The sequence below is a fragment of the Triturus cristatus genome, chromosome 6, assembly GCF_964204655.1.
Source record: "Triturus cristatus chromosome 6, aTriCri1.1, whole genome shotgun sequence".
Taxonomy (NCBI): domain Eukaryota; kingdom Metazoa; phylum Chordata; class Amphibia; order Caudata; family Salamandridae; genus Triturus; species Triturus cristatus.
This window is the reverse complement of record NC_140589.1, coordinates 466,010,656-466,028,084: the sequence shown is the minus strand read 5'-3', so window position 1 is coordinate 466,028,084 and position 17,429 is coordinate 466,010,656.

Below are 17,429 nucleotides of genomic sequence, written 5' to 3'. Positions count from 1 at the left end.
AAAGGATATAATAAAATCCCTAGAAGCAGCCTTAAAAGAATCCCATACAAGTTGAGGAGATAATTGAGGGGGTTCATTTTCTTTAAAGAATAAAGAAGCGAATTCGAGAAAGGCTGGCGGGAACTTAGGATCTAAAAGAAGAGAGTTATTGAATCTCCAGCGTCTATTTCCTTTAGTGGGAGGAAGTAAATCTAAATTCAAGGAAACTGGAGCATGATCAGAGAGTAGGATAGAACCTATGTCCGAATGAGAAATGTGTTGAAGAAGAGGTTTAGAAATAAAAAGATAATCTATTCGGGATTGGGAGGAGTGGGCAGGAGAGTAGTAAGTATACTCTTGTAGTGTGGGGTGACAGAGCCTCCAAGAGTCTACAAGAGCTCTTTGAGAAATAGCAGACATAAATTGAGAATGCATAGAAGACGGGACAAACCTGGAGCTGGAATTCCTGTCAATAAAGGGATCCACAATCATATTACAATTCCCCCCCCAAAATTAAATAATCATCAGTACATTGCATTAAACGGGAGAGAATTTGAGGCCAAAACAATTTATCTGGGGAAGTGGGGGCATAAACATTAAAAATGGTGAAAGGAATCTTGTTAATCAGTAAAGAGACCACAACCCATCTACCCTCTGAATCATTATCTTGACTTATGAGCTGAACATCTAAGCGTTTATGACAGAGAATAACAACGCCATTGCGTTTTCCAGAACCTGGTGATGTGAAAACATTGCCCACCCAACATCGTCTCAATTTAGTTACCTCATTGTCTGGAATATGAATTTCTTGTAGAAGAACAATATCACCTTTTAAGTTTGCAATATGAGATAAAACTCGTTGGCGTTTGATAGGAGAACCCAAGCCTTTAACATTCCAAGATATAATGTTTAACGACATAATAGATCTTAATTAAACATATTCAAAATGGTTCGTAAAAGAATATATTGTGCATAAAGACCAAAGTGTTCAAAAAACACAACAAAACAAGAAAGCAACTTCTTATTGTGGAAAAATAGCAGTGAGAAACAGAGAAGATCAGGATACAGTGTAGAAAAAAGAGAGTGAGAATAAGAGAAACATTGTAGACATATAAGAAATATAAAAGGACAACCAAAGATAGAGAAGAACAGAGGAATGAGGAGAAAGGAGGGAAAGAGAGAAAGAAATAGAGAACAGAGGAACAAATTAAAGCTAACAGTTGATAAAACAGTATAATAACAGAAAAACATACCACAAAAGAACAAGAGTAGGTGGAGCCATAAGGGGAAGGCCACACGTCAGACGGGAGGACGCAGGACGCGAAGTACACAGAGAAACACCATCCAGGCGAAACGTAGAATGTTATGTAGACGGGTACGGAAACCACAACCTGGCAAAGAAGAAATAAAATAAAATAACAATTAGTGTGATAAGTGATAATGACATCAAAAACTTACGAAAATGACTGATACACACGAAGTGTACATTAACGGGTAAAAACACAACAAACACTACACGACATATCATGGTTTAGAGATATCCATGGAAATTCCTTTACAAGAGTCCAAAAATTGTTGCAGGACAGCTGGATCCTCATAGTTGGTGGTTCTGTTGTTAAGAGTCACTTTAAAAAGGCAGGGATGGAATAAGCCGTAACGTGCATTCAAACTGCGTAGAGCTGGTCTCATATCTAAAAACCTTTTTCGACGGTCAGCAGTTATTTTGGCATAGTCCTGAGCGAAGAAGAGGTTGGAACCGTTCCAGGAAATTTTTCCCCGTTGTTTGGCTGCTTGTAAAACCTTAAGTAAATCCGTATATTCCAGAAAGTACAAAATTACTCCTCTGGGTTTTGTTGATGGAGATGAAGAACGGGGACTCTGGCCCAAACGATGTGCACGCTGGATATTTAATGGAGGCGATTCCGGAAGGCCAAGAAGAGTCGGAAGGAATGACTGAAAATAGGATATGGCGTTAGAACCCTCCAGACCTTCCGCCAAACCATAAATTCGCAGGTTGTTACGCCTATTACGATTTTCCAATTGTTCAACTTGCTGCTGAAGACGTTCAACATCTTTATGGATAAGAGGAACCTTGTCAGCAAACTCCTGAACAGCATCAACACGTTTCTCCAGACCCTCCACCCGCTGTTTAGTGTGAGACCAGTTATCTTCTAATCTCAGCAAACGGGTGTTGGTTTCCTCCATATAGGGTTTGAGGGCACGAATCTCCTCAAGAAGAAGTTCCATTGAAAGAGGTGTAGAAGAGCAAGTGGGAGATGGAGGATTCGCTTTCCCTCTCTTCCTAGGGGTGAGGGGAGCAGAAGATGGAATTTTAGACCCCTGTTTGGAGCCCAAACGAGTCGTAGACGAAGAGGCGTTTTTTATGGCCATAGGGTCGCTGAGAGCTTCATCTGTAGTTTCTGGACAATATATTAAAAGGGTTGAAGTCCTCTAAAGAGGCACCAGCGGGCTGTGGCGCCTCTTTACGGCTGGTCCGAGTTGCCGCCATAGTGTAGAAATGTATTAGACGCAGAAATGCTGATGACGGCTTCAAAAGAGTCAGACCCAGAGAGTATTGTAACACACGGCAAGCTGGTAGAGGTATGGAATCTGGTTAAAGGAGTATTAGCCCACAAGACCAGAACCAGACGTGGAGCAAAATAACTTGAGGTAAATAAATAACACAGCTGGAATGATCAAATACGAAGACCCAAGCAAATCCTACCACTGGAAATCAATGAGGCAGTAGAAAAAATTCTGGATAAGTAGACATTTCAGGCGATAATATGCAACTTCTGAGGTAAAATATCAGGAAATGTGAAAAACGCCTGAAAAATGAAAACAAAATGGCGGCCGTGAGTGCATTTCAGCCGATTTGAGGAGAAAAAACTGTTAGGAGCTCACCAAACGGTGGAAAAAATATTGAGCTGCATCAGGATACACTTCCGACGCTGATATATGTCCTTTCCGCGCTCCGAAAAGGAGCGAAAATATCCTGGAGAGGGTGAACTGTGTCACGGTACTGCGGAGCTCCCGAAATCGGCGGCCATCACCGAAGACGCCGAAGCCACGCCCCCGCCAATTCCTAACTATAACGTGCATGAAACCTATAGTTTTTTCAGTGAATTTCAAAGGTTTTGTAAATGCTAATTCCTATCTATAACGTATCTCTAAAGTTATCATGTTTAATGATTTTCATTGGATTTCTATATTTTGCAATTTCAGTGTGTCAATTTCATTAATTATGTTTTTTTGAAATACTATTTTATCACCATTTTGTAACTTATTTTTTCAATTAATTCTTTTAAAAATTAAAAAATATTATTTGTTTTTATTGGGTATTTTTAAAATATTTTTTTTATATTTTTAAAACTATTTTTAAACTATATTTTCAGTACTTTATGTTTTATTTATTTTTTTCCATTTTTTTGGGATTCGCACCGTTCTCGATCCCTACGCGAAAGCATCCGTGCACGGTATTCGTTGGGTACGTGTTTCCAATGTGACCGGTACACGACTCCAAGCCTATACGCAACACGTATGATGTACGTAACGCGACACATGCGCGCTTTAACATTTAAAAAAACATATATATATGTATTTCATGTGAATATTAATTGAACACAAACTCTAAACTAGTCTTGAAAGTAATATATTTTTACATCTAATCCTATATTTCGTTTGAATTGAATTTCGCGGATGCACGCTGGGTGCGTGATGCGTAAGCGCAGGGTGCGCGGATCCCATGTAACCTGCAAAAAAAGAGATTTGATTGGTTCATTACACTTCCTATTCTAACTATTGAAAGACCCCACCCATTTCAATCATTCTTCTTTGAGCTTCTTTGGAGGAACATCTCACACCTTAGAACTAGAAGAAACTTTTTGGGGAAGATTTCCACAGCTGCAGTTTTTCTGAAGACAATGGCTTCTGCACAGCAGCCACCATCAGAATCAGACCATTCGTCCGATGAGGAATTTGTTGCGGAACCTCCACGCACAGAAAGATACACCTCTGTGGTGTGGAAATGTTTTACCTTCCCAGAAGGACAAAATAAAACTAATTCAACTAAAGTGACATGTAAAATATGTCAAACAGTGCTTTCCAGAGGAGATCCATTAAAAAAATACTCTTCTGGGACTGCGAGTATGTTAAAACACCTGAAGACTCTGCATCCCGTGCACCTGGCCAAACAGGAAAGCAGAAGACTCCGACAGCAGCCTCAGCCAGCAGTGGCAAGCACTTCTGCAGCATCACCATCAAGCACTCACCCGGACATACATCCAGAATTTGGAAAACTAAAAATTAGTTGCATTAAATGCAACAAACTACTATGTTACGGCGAACAGTCAATTGAACTAATCTGCGGAGCACAGCAAAACCACAAGTGCTAAACTTGTGTTTATTTTTTTGTTGTTGCAGAAGTTGACTGTTTTCTTCCTCCTGTTGTCTTTTTTTCCTTTTGAAAAAAACAAAAAAATAACAAAATTGTTCCAAAATGTACAAAAAAATTAAAAAACAAAAAAGAAGAAAAAAAAAAGTTCTTCTAAGAACTAACTTTCCTGGTTTAAAAAAAGAGCTATATTTGTTTGTTTGTCTGTGAAAGTTTAGATGAATGTATGTGTAGTACGTAATTGACTGAATGAATGCATTAGTAGCGTATGATGAATGTATGAGTGCAGAACTATGAGGAAGTGCTGCAGCATCACACAGTAACCTCTTTAACTACAGTGAGCTGTAGTAGTTCCGAAGCATAGAGATGCAACATATGTACATAAATATGTTGCAAATCTATGCTTCTCTCTGCACGGCTGCTTAAACTGCAGCCATGTGGTGACACAGGCACCCTTGCACCATAGTGCAAGGATATCTGTGTCATGTGCTGTTCTGTAAAGGCATTTTTCTCCTTCATGTATGCTGAGCATTTTAGCATGCATTGAAGATGTAAAAATGTGGGGAAATGAAAACAATTCTCCTTGTTGTGCTTTCCTACACCAATTTTAGAATGGTGCAGCACTCACACACAAATCGAGTTTTATGATTTCTGACAAATCTAGACATATGTCTTGTTCTATGAGTATTCAGTGCAATCATGCACAACAACACTTATAGAACACCCTTTCAACGCAAACTGGTGTGCATGATGAGGTTGTATTTACATGGAGTATAAAAAGTGCACAGAGTGCCTTTTCCTCTCGTTGTAAATATGAAAGAGTGTCTTGTGCAATAACTATGTTACAAAAAGTGACATATTTCCAGTTTAAAAATTCCTTGCGAATGATAGAAGGTAAGCACAGGGTTTTGTCTGCAAAGATGTTCAAAGAAGAATGATTGAAATGATTGTGGTCCTTCAATAGGTACAATGGGAAATATTATGAACCCCTCAAATCTCTTTTTTTGCAGGTCACATGATATCTGATTATGGTCAGATTTCAAAACTACATAGGTATAAACAGAGTATTTTTAGAAACGTGTTTCAACTTTGTAGCTTCTTGCAGACCTCCTCATTCTGCATATTGAGACTTAGTTAAACTTACCTTCACAGTAATAGCAATAAAAAATGGTATACATTTTTTCAGATTTTCATTGCAATCTAAATTCATATAAATTGCTTATTTTTAAATTTGGATCTGTGAAAGAAAAGAAAAAAAAAATTATAACATGTAATAATACATTTTTTACAACACAGCATAATTTCCACAAAGTAATTTGTTTGCCTTTTTTGCTGTTCTCAGAATATATTAAATTTCACTAAAAATAGTGATTTCAATCGTACTCATCACTTAACAGCGGCCAAAAAAAAAAAAAATCAAAAAGATTGTTAAAAAAACAACAACATTTATTTATTTATTTATTTATAGCATTTATAGAGCGCACTGCAACCCTACGGGCATCCTGGCGCTGGGTACATATAGCTGAGAAACCTATAGAACAGAGGAGAGCAATGGACAGGATGCAAATCAGTTAGGTCATTCTCAACAAAATACCACAAGATACAAATCACAGATATATAAAATGCTTACAGCTAACAAAATTTTATAAGTTTAACTTACAAAAACTGTAAATGTTGTCGCTTTAAAATATTCACAGAATCTAAGGATGAATTTTTGAAGGACGCACCACATCCCCACAACGTTTTCCTTCAGTGGTGTGGAATTGTTTTACTTTTCCTGGCAAACGAAGACCAATGCCACCTTGGTCATGTGCAAGATATGCAAAAGAGTTCTGTTGCAAGGGAATCCTAACAAGAAATACTTGTGCGGCACGGCAAGTATGATGAAACACCGAAGGAACCTTTATCCAAACAATCTTGCACGAGAAGAGTGCAAACAGATGAGAAACACTCCTGTTCTGTATCTGTAAAAAAGAATCACAAATAAATGTATATTAATAACTTTCAAATGTATACTATTCCATTACTGTACAAACACATTTTATATAAAAACTGACTAAGAAACTATAGCCCTGAACCACAAGTGTGACGATGGTAAAAACACTACATGCATAGTGCATACTACTTTGAAGCAGTTCATGTCCTGAAGCCTACCTCACTAAAAGAATACATGCTAACTGACTGAATGATTTCAGTACTATAAGGAGACACACTGGGTGAGTGACAGGGTGTTTGCTAGAAGTGTATGAATACTGACTGGGGTATTGAAGGTGTGAAAGACAACTGTGTAGGTGGTTAGAGGCCTGCATGCATAGTGAATAGGCATTTGAAGCAGTCTATGTGCTAAGGCCTGGCTCACTACATGAGTACTTGGGAACTGACGGAATGATTAGAGTACAGCAAGGAGAGTGCCTGGGTGAATTTATAAGTGGTTGGCTTTTGACACAATGAATGGATTAGTACTTGGTACTGAATGGGTCACTATGGGAGTGCAAAGGGAGTGACAGGATGTTTGCTGGACTGTATGGATACTGACTAGAGAATTGAAGATGTGAAAGACAAGTGTATAGTATGGTAGAAGACTGCATGCATACTGCACAGACATTTGAAGCAGTCTATGTGGTAATGTATGGTTCACAACATGAGTACTTGGAAACTGACTAAATCATCAGACTACTGCTAGGTCAGTGCCTGAGTAAAACTTTTAAATTTTCAATTCTGGCACAGTGAAGAGAATAGTACATGATACTGCACTTTAGTGTCAAACTCTGACTCATTTTATCAATGTATAAGCAAAGACTAGCTTCTAATACTACTAAAACTTGACAACATGACCGATTTTAAAACAGTTATCTGTCAGCAAATACACGATGTTACCAAACAGTTCCATCACAATCCTTACCCAAATGTACACAGACTCACAGTGTGATTTTAGACAAGCAACACTATCCCTAGCAGTTTACCATAACTCATTCACTAGTCTAGAAGAGGTAAGGGTACTGCACACAATCTACATATTTAAGTACAGCACATTAGTTTCAAAGCATGACTCATTTAATCAACGCATAAGCAAAGACTGGCTTCTAATGCTACTAAAACTTGACAACATGACAGGTTTTAACAGAGTTATCTGCCAGAAAATACACAATGTTACCAAATGCTTCTCTCACAGTGGTTCCCAAATGCACACAGACTCACAGTGTGATTCTAGACAACAACCACTATACCTAGGAGTTTACCAAAAATCATTCACTACTGTGGAAGTGATAAGGGAACTGCACACAATCTACATATTTCAGGACTGCACTTTTGTGTCAAAGCCTAACTCATTTAATCAACGCATAAGCAAAGACTGGTTTCTAATGCTACTAAAACTTGACAACAAGACAGGTTTTAAAACAATTATCAGACAGCAAATACACGATGTTACTAAATGCTTCTCTCACAGTGGTTCCCAAATGCACACAGACTCACAGTGTGATTCTAGACAAGCAACACTATCCCTAGCAGCTTACCAAAACTCATTCACTGCTGTGCAAGGGGTAAGGAGACTACTCACAATCTACATATTAAAGTACAGCACATTAGTGTCAAAGAATGAATAATTTTATCAATGCATAAGCAAAGACTGGCTTCTAATGCTACTAAAACTTGACAACATGACAGGTTTTAAAAGAGTTATCTGTCACCAAATACACGATGTTACCAAATGCTTCTCTCACAGTGGTTCCCAAATGCACACAGACTCACAGTGTGATTCTAGACAACAACCACTATCCCTAGGAGTTTACCAAAAATCATTCACTACTGTGGAAGTGGTAAGGGAACTGCAACCAATCTACATATTTCAGGACTGCACTTTTGTATCAAAGCCTAACTCATTTAATCAACGCATAAGCAAAGACTGGCTTCTAATACTACTAAAACTTGACAACATTACAGGTTTTAAAACAGTTATCTGTCAGAAAATACACGAAGTTACCAAGTGCTTCTCTCACAGTGGTTCCCAAATGCACACAAACTCACAGTGTGAATCTAGACAAGCACCACTATCCCTAGGAGTTTACCAAAACTCATTCACTACAGTGAAAGTGGTAAGGGAACTGCACACAATCTACATATTTCAGGACTGCACTTTTGTGTCAAAGCCTGACTCATTTAATCAAATCATAAGCCAAAACTGCCTTCTAATGCTACTAAAACTTGACAACATGACAGGTTTAAAAACAATTGTCTGTCAGCAAATACATGATGTTACCAAATGCTTCTCTCACAGTGGCTCCCAAATGCACACATACTCACTGTGTGATTCTAGACAAACAACACTATCCCTTGCACTATACCAAAACACATTTCTTCATCTAGAAGGAGTACTACATTTTAGTATAGAAACATAACTCATTTCACAAATTCATAAACAATGACTGGTTTCTAATTCTACCAAAATATACAAACAGCACAGTTATCTGTCTGCAAACACATGAAAAACACAAATGCTTATCACAGAATGGTTTCTACATGCACACACACTGTCAATAAGATTGTAGAGTAAAAAAGTACTCCCCACACTTTAGTAGGAGAAATACACTAGTCTGATTAAAATCGAAAAAGTCTACATACATCCCCTCACAATTAAATAACTCACCTTTCAAGTTGTTTTGTAGATTAAGAAGTATATCAGTCACACACCAGATTTTCTTTTACAGAATCTCTGCACTGTGCACCTCTCAGCAAAAACACAGAATGGAAAAGTTTCCCTTTCATTTTCCACACATATACATGTAATCATCAAATCACAATCCTTCACACATAAATTCAAAAGCAAACACACATTTCTATTGGTTAAACATTTCAACCCTTTCCAAATGAAATACATTTCAACCCTTCCCCCAATCTGCCTTCTGCCTGTTACCATAGAAACAGGTCATGGAACACTGCACTGAGCACACAGGTCACAAGTTCAGCACACAATGTTGCTAAACAAGACAGCAAGTGTGCTTGACTTTTCAACATATCAGATTATGATATATAATGTTCCTTACAATCAGTTTTTGTTAACCAATAAGAATCATGCCTTTAAAAAACAGAAATATACACCCTACCTTTCAGTGTAGAAAGTTGTCATATAACCAATGATTTCTGGTCTTTTTCATATTTTTTTTCCTTGGATCCGCGCACCCCACGCAAGAGGATCCGTGCACCAAACACGATAGAATGCGCGAACCGTGCGCGCATTCGGCCATTTTTTTTTTTAAAAGGGGGCCCCAGGGGGTCCTTCTGGAACCTCCAAACCACCTCTACAGGGTCAGAGTATTTCCACTCTGCCCCCTTTATATGTTTTACACACTTATTCCCCTTGCTTCTTCAGCCTCGCTTCTACCGAGGCAGAAAATGGCCACCAAAAGTTCCTGGTTTTGAATGTAGACAGACACTCGACAGCCAATTAGCATTCAGCGCACGATCGGGAGGGTGCACGCTCAGTTCGGGGAGGGTGCGCGCTCGGTGCGGGTAGGGTCCGCGGATCCTCCCCGGCCATAGATATATATGTACATTTAACTCTAATTTTCTCAGGAACTACTGAACGGATTCCCACGATTTATGCAAAAGGCACGAGTCTGAACTGAGAACTACCTCTTTGCCAAATTTGGTGTAATTCCGTCCAGCGGTTCAGGCTGTAGCTGCGACAACAGATCCCATGGGAAATTGCATGGGGAAAACACGTTTTGGGACCCCCCTTTTTTCTCGGCCCCTGCTTGACGAATCACCACAAAACTTTCAGGGTAGGTGCGGAACTGGCCAAAAGTTTGGAAAATTTCGCGAAGATTCGTCAACCGGCGCCAGACTTATTGGGAATAGAATGTTGCGGATTTCCTATGGAAAATAGGTCCTAACTATAACTATCTACTGGCGACCGCCAATAGATAATATATATATATATATATATATATATATATATATATATATATATATATATATATATATATATATATATATATATATTTGAACCAGTCCTGTGCTGCAGGCATACGAAGACAGGCGCTGACACCGTGGGACGATATAGCAAAGAAATGTTTATTTCCAAAGGATTCCCTGACGCGTTTCGACGGATACAACCGTCTTCTTCACTACATCAGGTCCCTCTATAGTGTCTACTTAAATACAAAAAACAAGGCACAAATCTCCATGGTTGTCACAGCAACACAATTCATAGACATAGAAAAGTTTTTTTCAATTGAGTCTGTGTTGAATAGCGACAGTAACGCAACAGTGATTGAAAATTATAGTAAAAGAACACTGTGATTTCAGCTAAATAGGAAACAATTGATACATTGTGGCATGATCAAACTGAAATGGTACACAGGTGTGTGGACGTATATGCAGTTAAGGTTGTGGTATGCAGTTATAAAAATAAAAATAATTACATTGCTGCAAGTTGACAATTAAATAGTTCGTCAAAAAATAAAGAATGCCATATTTGTAAAATGTTCGTTAATTAAGCCCCAGTGGGCCGGCGTACAAAGTGTTTAAAAAAGATAACAAGAAAAATTAACAATTATGGGTGCCTTGAAGATAAAAAAAGGGTTATAATAAAAAGAAAGGACCAATGTTTCGGATCGGAATACAGGAACGAGATGCATACAAATCTGGTGGACATTCATGGTGATTATTCTAAAGATGAACATTTAACGCTTCGTCAGCGTTCAATCCATTGGGGATCTTACTGTCCAGAAGTATGATATATCTGGATTCTAATCGTCTCAGACATAATTGTCTGTTCCCTCCCCTTATGTTTTTAGGAATGCTGTCAATGACAAAATAGGATAGGTTATCTATTTTGCCATCGTGCTGTGAATTGATATGTCTCGCTACAGGATATGACTGGTCATCATTTGTGATGGCCCTTAGATGTTGCAGTATCCGGACATGTACAGGATGTATAGTACTTCCTACATATGTTTTATTGCAGGTGCAGCGAAGAACATATACTGCAAAATCTGTTTTACAAGAAAAACTGCCCCTGATTTCAAAAGGGGTTTTTCTAAAGGGAAGAGAAATAGATCTGGTGTTCACACCATGTTTACAGGCTTTGCATTTAGAACATCTCTGAAAGCCTCTCTGTGGTTTAAGCCACGTACCTCCCTTGGTGAGTGTGGGTGCACTGGTGACCAATTCCTGTTGCATACTTTTTGCTCTTCTGAAAGTCAGTTGGGGAAATTTTTGGCACGTGGGGCCTACTGTAGGGTCATCACGTACTAGAGGCCAGTGTCTGTAAAGAATTTTTCTCAGATTCATGTGGTAGGTGTTGTAACCAGTAATGAGACGAGGAGTATTCTCAGCTGTCTTGTGTGTGGGTTTGCTGTCCTTGAAGATCAGATCTTCCCTTTTGAATTTATCACACTTGTGTTTTGCTGAACTCAATATTGTAGTACTGTATCCCCTGTTTTTTAGACGTTGAAACAGACTGTCTGTAGAAGTCTTAAGACTGTCTAGGGTGCTACAGTTACGTTTCATCCTTAGGCATTCAGCGTAGGGGATGCTGTTGATAAGACTGCGTGGGTGGAAACTGCTGGCATGAAGGATGGCATTGCCAGAGGTGGGTTTCCTAAATGTTCTGGATTGTATATGTTGACTATCTATATACAATTCCAAGTCTAAAAAACAGATGGACTCATTACTGGTGGCACTTGTAAACTTCAGGTTTAATGAGTTCTCATTAATGACAGACACAAAGTCAATGTCGCTCTGTTCGGTGCCTTTCCATACAATAAAAATGTCATCTATATATCTTTTGTATAGAATGACATTGTTCATGAAAATGGTTTCATGCCTCTTCCTGAGTACCTGCTCCTCCCACCAGCCCATATGCAAATTAGCATAGCTGGGGGCGAAGCAGGTACCCATGGCAGTTCCCTGTACTTGTTTATACAGAAGCCTGTCGAAAATGAATATATTGTTCTCCAGACACCACTCAGCCATGTGTAAAAGCATGAGTGTATGGTGGTGTAACCCTATGGGTCTGGTGCCTAAATAATGATTGAGTGCATTCAGGCCGGCTTTGTGTCTGATACTCGTGTACAAGCTTTGTACATCGAGAGTCATGAGTATGTAGTCATCCTGCCAGGCTAGGTCGTAAATTTTTGCCAGGAAATCGCCCGTATCTTGAATATAGGCTGGGAGTTCTCTAACAAAAGGTTGCAAAAAATGGTCTATGAATCTGCTGGTATTTTCAAATAGGCTGCCAATTGCCGATATAATCGGCCTGCCTGGGGGGGTCTGGGAATCCTTGTGGATCTTGGGAAGGAGGTACAGTTGGGGCGTGACGGGATAATCATTTTAAAAAAAATCAAATTCCACTTTCGAAATGAGACCGCCACATCTCCAATCATATAAACACTTATGGTATCTCTCTTTTACACTGATTATTCCTGTGGTACTGATACGAGTATAACATTCTTTATCATGTAACTGAGATAATGCCTCCTTGTTATACATTTCTATAGGCCAGAGAACCACGTTTCCCCCTTTATCGGAACAACGTACAACAATGTCAGTTCTGTCTTTGATTTTCTTCATGACATTAGCATATTCAATCCTAAAGTTGTGTTTCTTTTTGATAAAGTCACTGCTGCTCATTGCAGCCAAATCTTTTAAATCTTTGATTACCCTCTCTGCGAAGATATCAATGCCGTCCTTAGGCATGAGAGGCGTGAATACAGACTTGGGTTTAAAAGGTGTCGGTGCAGATTCGAAAATGTTTAAGTCAGAGCTGATTGCCACTTGTGTTGTAGTGATAGGACAAGTTTCTTGATCAGATGCCAATTCGGTGATGTCTTTGAGGATGGTCATGTCGGCTACATTAAGTCCTTCAGAACGTGAAGTGGAGGATGTCTCATAGGATGCTTCAGTAGTGGTATTAGAGCTGGTGAAAAAATATTTACGTAATTTTAGTGACCGTGTGAAGTTGTATAAATCAATCCTGGTTTGTGTGTAATCAAAATTTGTGTCAGTACAAAATGATAAGCCAAGGGAAAGAATATTTTCTTCTTCTTTAGTTAATGCCATATTGGTGAGATTGATAACTGTACTGCAGTTGTCACTGTTCATGACTATCTGCGTCTGTTCCTCCTGAATGACGGTTTGCCTGTTCTTTGCGGAGCACTTGCCCCATCTCCTGTCTTTCCTTCGTCTCCTTTTTGGCTTTGTATTCTCGGTATTTGATCTTGGCGCATAGGTCTTGGTCGTAGACTCATTATACGCTCCATACGTAAAAAACCAAATTCCTCTACAGGTGTTGGCGCGTTACAGATATTGGAGATGTTGCTCATGGCTTCAGTGTCAGATTAAAGTTCTGAACTCAGTTCAGATTCACTGGGAACCACTGGTCTTGTTGCGCTAGTGCTGGCTGATGACATTTGTTGACGGTGAATATTATCAAACTTTCTCGAGAAAGTATAGATCCTTCCCTGCAGATAGTCATTTCTGTCACGTTGAAACTTCACGGCTTTGCGCTCTTTAATAACTTGTTCATGTTTCATCACTCTTACTTTAATTTCTTCAAGATTTTTGTTAACTTCCTCCTGGTCCAATTTCTTCAGTTCATTAAGGATTTCTTCAATTCTGATCATTATTTTCTCTCTGTCGGTGGTGGCATATTTGATTAAGATTTGTAACATGTTCCTTGAGGATTGCGCGTTATTCTCTGCCCATTCCTGTAGCATAGCTGGGTCTGGATTCTCATATGTGGGTGCTACTAGGATCCTCAGCCCCCTGGGGATATGACCCACATCGAGGTAACGTTTCAGAGATGTACATTCCCACCATTTGGAAACTTCGTGTTTCCGTAGTTTTTCAAGTTCAGCTGTGAGTCGTTTGAGGTCGCTGCCTGTTGGTGCTGTCGGTGCGCCGCTTGCATTGGACTTTATTGTGGCGCTGGATGTATCGCTAAAAATGTCCACTGCTGCAGCCTCTCGTTCCTTTATCCAATCCTCGGCCATCCCCGGAAATAGTGATTCTCTTTGATTCCCACAGCCCGTATTTTAAACAATTACGGGACTACCTCTCCCATCAGCCACCTTGCTGGACTCGAAAAGTCGCTTTTAAGCACAACACACAAGAGAGCTTACCTGGAACTCAGATATATATATATATACCTCCCACACTCCCTCCTCTCGGAAACGACACAGCCGCACTCACAACGATGAAGTTTTATTTTTAATAACAACGTAGGCATTCCTGGCGCGTTTCGGTCTTCAAGACCTTTTTCGAAGGTAAGCCTCGTCATATTGAGGAAACACACCCTTCAGTAACATGCTTTAATTTAAAAGTTTTTGCCCTCTGGTGGACGCCCTGATGGGACCCTTTCACAAAGCATGCTGGTACTTGTGGTGCACTTCCCCTCAATCAAAACCTCCAGTGGGTAATGCTGCATTCTTTTATAATGTATTTGTTGTGCTCACCGTTGCTCTGTCGCATTTCCAATTTTCAGGATGCACAGAGTCTGTAACAAAGACGGTTTTTCGCGGCAACCACTGTCCCTGTTCGTTTTTACGGGCTAAGAAGGGTGGTTCAATTTCGGGACAGTCACGGCGCTCTTTGTTGGTGGTGCCTAGCTTGCGGCGAAACCAAGCCCCTGAATATCTCCTACACTCGATCCTCTCGGAAAAGACACAGCCGCACTCACCATGATGAAGTATATATATATATATATATATATATATATATATCCACAAGAGATTCTTCAGTACTAAGAATCGGAGAGACACAGCGGGGAATACAGGAATGGTCTTTTATTCACCAGAGCAATGGCATGACGCGTTTCGGTCTGTACCTTCATCAGATGCCTGCTCCAACAAAGTTCTCACACCAGGAAACCCACAGGAATACTGCCGGTCGTTCCTCCATCAATAGCTGTTCAGGTGGGCGGAGTTAGAGTCCCAAACGGTAATGCAGGCGCATTGGCGGACTGCAATTACCAGCATGCACCTCTCACGGCTTGCAGGTAAGTTTCTCTACTCCGGTCCAAGTATCCTTACTGGGAACCTGAATTTAATGAAGAACGTGGTCTGTGCTCTTGGTAAGAACTGAGCTGGGGAAGCAAGTGTTCCTCCCGGGTCCCCAGACGCCTCCACCACAAGAATCCACTGTCAGCCGGACTTAGAAACGCCGATGAAATCCTCCCGTCTCTTCCGTGCAGTCACGGAATGCTATTAGCAACAGCCCGATTGCCAAAAGTGGGTGCGGTGGGTCAGTGCGAATCCAATACCTTGGAAAAAAAGAGATTGCCGAAGCTGTCCTTGATGCACTGACCTCTTAACAAGGCGGGTCTACTCCAGCGCGCCCAGGACTTGCACGCGAAAATATCCACAAGAGATTTTTCAGTACTAAGAATCGGAGAGACACAGCGGGGAATAGAGGAAGGGTCTTTTATTCACCAGAGCCATGGCATGACGCGTTTCGGTCTGTGCCTTCATCAGATGCCTGCTCCAACAAAGTTCTCACACCAGGAAACCCACAGGAATACTGCCGGTCGTTCCGCCATTAATAGCTGTTCAGGTGGGCGGAGTTAGAGTCCCAAACGGTAATGCAGGCGCATTGGCGGACTGCAATTACCAGCATGCCCCTCTCACGGCTTGCAGGTAAGTTTCAATACTCCGGTCCAAGTATCCTTACTGGGAACCTGAATTTAATGAAGAATGTGGTCTGTGCTCTTGGTAAGAACTGAGCTGGTGAAGCAAGTGTTCCTCCTGGGTCCCCAGACGCCTCCACCACAAGAATCCACTGTCAGCCGGACTTAGAAACGCCGATGAAATCATCCCGTCTCTTCCGTGCAGTCACGGAATGCTATTAGCAACAGCCCGATTGCCAAAAGTGGGTGCGGTGGGTCAGTGCGAATCCAATACCTTGGAAAAAAAGAGATTGCCGAAGCTGTCCTTGATGCACTGACCTCTTAACAAGGCGGGTCTACTCCAGCGCGTCCAGGACTTGGACGCAAAAATATCGACAAGAGATTCTTCAGTACTAAGAATCGGAGAGACACAGCGGGGAATACAGGAAGGGTCTTTTATTTACCAGAGCAATGTTATAGTTGCCTGCACTAACTATAACGGGGGAACTTCATTGGTTTTTTATCAGTAAAATTTCCGCTAACTATAACATGTGTGAAACCTATGGTTTTTTCAGTGAATTTGCAAGGTTTTTTAAATGCTAATTCCTAACTATAAGGTGTGTGAAACCTATGTTTTTTTCAGTGAATTTGTACGGTTTTTTAAATGCTAAGTTACTTTACGCCATTCGTGGCGTGCGCGCCCACTTAACGCAGTTCGTTCCGTGCGCGCACGGTGCGCTTCGCGCACCGTGCGCGCACAGTCAGCACGCGGTGCGCTTCGCGCACCGCGCGCCCACTTTACGCAGTTAGTGCCGTGCACGCACGGTGGGCACACGGTGCGCTACGCGCACCGCGTGCCCACGTTACGCTAGATGGGCCATGTACGCACGATGCGCTTCGCGCACCGTGCGCACATGGAGGACATATGATGCGCATCGTTGTGAAAGGTAATATTTTATTTTTTCACTGCTACATACAAGACATGCACAAATGGTGCCCTTCGGGCACCATTTGCACATGGGGTGGGGAGAGTGTGGATATTTTTTTTTTTTATAATTTTTACCGTAAGCGTACGGTAAGCGTATTCGGCGAAATTATCGAAAAAATGAAAATACCGTTTTTGGTATTAGCGGAACTTTGGGGACACCCTCAACATGGCTAGGTGCTTAAGAGCTGTCTAAACAGCACCTTTACATGTTTTTGCTCTTTGTTTTTTAACCCCCTCTCAGAGTGCGAGAGAGAAAATGGCGGCCGCCACTTCCTGGTTTCGACCGATTCGAATGTTTACTAAGATCTAACAGCCAATCAGAATCGCGCTCGCGCACGTCACCGTAGGCGTACGGTAAGCGCACCGTAAGCGCACCGTAAGCTGGCTCAGATATATATATTGATTTAAAGGCTATTTTCTCAGAATCTACTGAACAGATTTACACTAAACCTACAAAAGGCACT